This window comes from Belonocnema kinseyi, chromosome 7 (assembly GCF_010883055.1).
Source record: "Belonocnema kinseyi isolate 2016_QV_RU_SX_M_011 chromosome 7, B_treatae_v1, whole genome shotgun sequence".
Taxonomy (NCBI): domain Eukaryota; kingdom Metazoa; phylum Arthropoda; class Insecta; order Hymenoptera; family Cynipidae; genus Belonocnema; species Belonocnema kinseyi.
In genome coordinates this window covers 44,785,846-44,790,069 of record NC_046663.1, presented here as the reverse complement: position 1 = coordinate 44,790,069, position 4,224 = coordinate 44,785,846, and the positions used below count along the sequence as shown (strand labels likewise).

At 26.7% G+C, this 4,224-nt stretch overlaps 1 pseudogene; it reads left to right on the top strand.

Moving 5' to 3' along the window:
* LOC117176435 overlaps positions 1-2,659 on the top strand; it is an 11,566-nt pseudogene extending 8,907 nt beyond the window's left edge.
* Positions 2,660-4,224: the final 1,565 nt, after the last annotated feature.

The following is a 4,224-nucleotide window of genomic DNA, read 5'->3' as shown; positions in this document are numbered from 1 at the left end:
AGGGAGAGGGAGAGGGAGAGGGCCTGAAAAGTGAACAAGAAAATAAAAAAAATAAAATGGTAATATATTGCAAATAGTAATTTTTTTAACCTATTTTGCTAAAGTGCGTTACCTAGATCCAGATTGATCGATTCCACACTCAGTACACTTCATGGGCGTCCTAATGCACCACTTTTAGACATGGTATTGTTCGTAATTTCTAAAACCATTTTCTTCCTCTTAACGAAATAAAGATTCTGATTTGAAACTAATTTTGTTAGCGGCAAAAGCCTTAGGGGCTTTAACAAACTATATAAGACCGTCAGGGGCATCTTTTGAAATGATGTATTTTATTTTACACTTAAAGTATCTGAATACAGAATTCACATCTTTCCTCTAGTCTCCTCTTTTTTTCTTTTTTAACAAAATTTAATAAGAAAATGGAAATATTATTTGTTGAAATGTAATAATTTTTTATTGAAAAATTGTTGACTGAAAATGGATCGTTTTGAGTTGGAAATTCAACTATTAAATTTTTCATTCAAAATGTATATTGTTTCGTTGATAATTTAGCTATTGGGCTGAAAGATGAACTAGTTTATTAAAGATTCATTTTATTGATTTAAATTCGTTTTTTTGTGTTGGAAATTAATTTTTGAAACTGAATCTCTTTAGTTTGAGATTTTAATTTCAAACCATTTTCACTGCCCCAAAATGCAAAATAAGTGTATTTGGCTAAACCAATGGTTTGTAATAATAAAAATAAGGATTTAATATTAATTTTCGAGATAAAAATGAACGCGATGTACGTACATTTTTTTATAAGAAGTTTAACAATTCTTTCTTTGGATCAAAATTTATGTTTTTTTTAGAAAAACACAACTAATTGATTGGGAATTTGTGTATTGTTTCGAAAAGTTACTTTTTCAATAAATTCTTTTTTCTTCGAATATCAACTATTAAATTTTTTGTTGAGAGTTCATCTTTTCTTATTGAAAATAAAACTGCTTGGTTTAAAGTTCAGCTACTTTGTTGAAAATAATTTTTTTAATGTTAATAATTTTGGCTGTAAATTTAACTTTATTGAAGAAAATTTCATTCTTTTAAAAAAATTAAACTATTTTGTGAAAAAGTCATATTTTTGGTCGAAAATTGAACTTTTTCGTTAAACATTCGTTTTTTCGGATAGAAAATTTAACTGTCTTCGAAATAAATCGTGTTCTTAGCTTGAAAACTCAACTATCTTTTTTAGATGCAACATGAACTCTATTACCATTTTTCTTGAGAATTAATCTTTCTTATTAAAATGCAACTAATTGGTTTAAAGTTAAGCTTATTTTTCAAAAATTAATTTTAGTTGTTGTTAAAGATTCATCATATTAGTTGGAAATTAACTTATTTGTTGACAATTTAATTATTCTGTTAAAAATTCAATAGTTCTCTTTAAAGTTCATTATCTGGTTGGAAATTTAACTGCTTTGTTGAACAATCGTTTGTTAGATTGAAAATGCAATTACATTATAAAAAATACATCGTCTTGGCTTTAAAATTTAACTATTTGGGTCTAAATGCAAATGCTTTTGATTGAAGGTAACTATTTTTGGTTAATAATTTGGCCAACTGATTTAAAATTTTAATATTTGGTTGTGAATGCTACTTTTTAATCGATATTTTGGTAGTTAAAAAACGAACTGTTTTTTTTTTGTTGACAATTCATCTTTTTGGATAGAAAATTCATCCCTCTGGATTAAAAATTGATCTATTTTCGTAGAATCATTAAATATTTGATCGTAAATGTAGCTGCTTAGTCTAGAATTAATTTATTTGTTGAAAATTCAACTATTTATTTGAAAAATTATATTTTTTGGTTGAAAATAAACTTTTTTTTTTAATTGATCCTTGTGTGGTGATCTGTGAAGAGGAAGGGGAGGGGTAGAAAAAGTTTTTAAACTAGCATGACGTTGTTTTTGAACAGCCCCGTAATTTTTAACCCCTTGAGCGGCATTGATGCCATCGCCCGTCAATTTTATTCGTGTCCCGTGCGCATTGCCGCCATATGGCGTCAAACGCATGTACCTTGCCTGTCACTGTTTCAATTTTCACAAAACGTTGTGCCTATGGGTTTTTGGGGTCGTAGAATACGAACCCATGAATATCTTTCAATTTTTAAAAAATTTCAAGTCGCCATGCTAAATCAGCCATTTTGAATTTTTTTATTATGAACATGGAGTTGTGTTCCTCACCCCGAAACCCCTACAGATTCGAAGTTTCACAAAAATTAATTTTGAGTTGCCAAATTCGATCAGTCATTTTGGAATTCCAAATTTTAAAAACAAGTTCGCATTCTGCTCATAGGTTTAACCATCTAATTTTAATTGATTTTAATTGTTGTCGATTTTTTCTATTTATTTTCTTTATTTCGACTATTTGTGATTTGAAGAAAAAATACCTTGGACACAATATTTCTATTTTTTCTGTACCTTTTAATAGACACTTTAAAGCGCTGGTTCTCTTCATTACTTTCATTATCCCAACAACAGTACTAGTATATTTTTGGAATGAAAAATGCTATTGGGCGATCATGTCTCAATTTTTTATGCGTTATACATTAGTATTGAATGCAGTTGCCTCTATAAATAGTTTAGCTCATAAATGGGGTTTAAAACCTTATGACAGATAAGACTCATTTTTTATTACACTTTACACAACTAGTAAATTAAAAAAAAATTCTAGTGAATTTTACTAGCAAGGAGAGCCTGCAATCTTCTGCATTTTTTATTTATTTACACTTCTACCAATAATAGTTTGGCGTTATATATGAATGATAATTAATAATAATGAATAATAGGTAATAATATATCTTTTTATTCATTCTCGTGAAAAACCAATTTTTTTAAATCCTCGTATGTTACATGGACCGCGATGCAAGTCTTTCAACTCTCAGTTAGATCAGGCGATTCAGTTTATTTAAATCTAGTAAAACTATTTATTTGTAATAATTTTTTATAAGAAAAAATTGTTTTTTTTTCCACTTTTATCGCTTTCGAACATAAATATTTCAAGCGAAATCCCTGCAAAATTTTGAATCCTTATGCAGTTTTTTGTTTAAAAAATCTTGTTTTTCTAATTTAAAAATATGAATATTATAATAATAACATAAAATGCCTATTTATTTTTATTCTACTTTTATATAAGTTTATATTACTATTTCTTTAGGTATAAATATTTATTTAAAGGTTGGCAGTACAGAATTAATATATAGATCAAAAATGGGTTTATTGAATAAAGAATTTTTAATAAAATAAATAAATATTGTGGTTAAAAGATTTGTTGAAAATACGACATTTGATAAAATATTCTTTAAAATAATTAATAAGATTTCACTTAAAATTTATTTGAGTTTTACATGCGGTAATATTTTCATTCACCCTTTTTGCTTTGATGTTTCAAAAGCATTATGGTTTAATAAAAAAAAATATTTTCTTTTTTTTTCGGATTCAAGTTTTATTTTCTCGGAAATTTTGTTTAATGAAGCACTTTTCATTCTTGTTTACCACCTCGGGTACAAGTATTTTATTTTGCAAAAAATTAAAATTTGATTTATAATATATATCCAAAGTCGACTTTCGAAATACCGTGAAATTTTAATCTCAACACTTTCACTCTATTTTTTTTTTTTAACTGTATTAGTACTTTTTGTAGCTTATGATTCTAGCTGAAATTACAATTTCAAAACGGCCATTTATGACCTGTTCTTTTTAGTACAGGGTCCCTTGTAATTACATTTGTTTAGAAATTAAATTTTAAAAAAATTGGAATTAGGGAAATGTATATTCTGATTTTTGACAATTTCAAATTTAAACCTTCAAACTGGAAGTTTTAAAAACTAGACAATATTGTACACAATTGACTAATTTCCATTCAATAATTATTTAAATTATTTATTCTAGGAATAAGACTTTATATTCATGTAAAAAATAATAATAACTAATTGTATAATTGCAATTTTGGATAATTATTTAAATTTTTATATTTTTCTAGGAACAGAAATTCAGCGGAGAGCAATATTGCTGATTTTAGAACATAATGAGAAGGATTTCACAATTATCATCAAACCTTGCCTTGGGATTATAAAGGAGCAGAATTTGGCAACCGACGTTTAAATCTATTTTTTTAAGTCATCAGAATGACTTATGAAATGAGAGGTGACGGGAGTCATCCAAAATCGAAGGATTAAACCTAAAA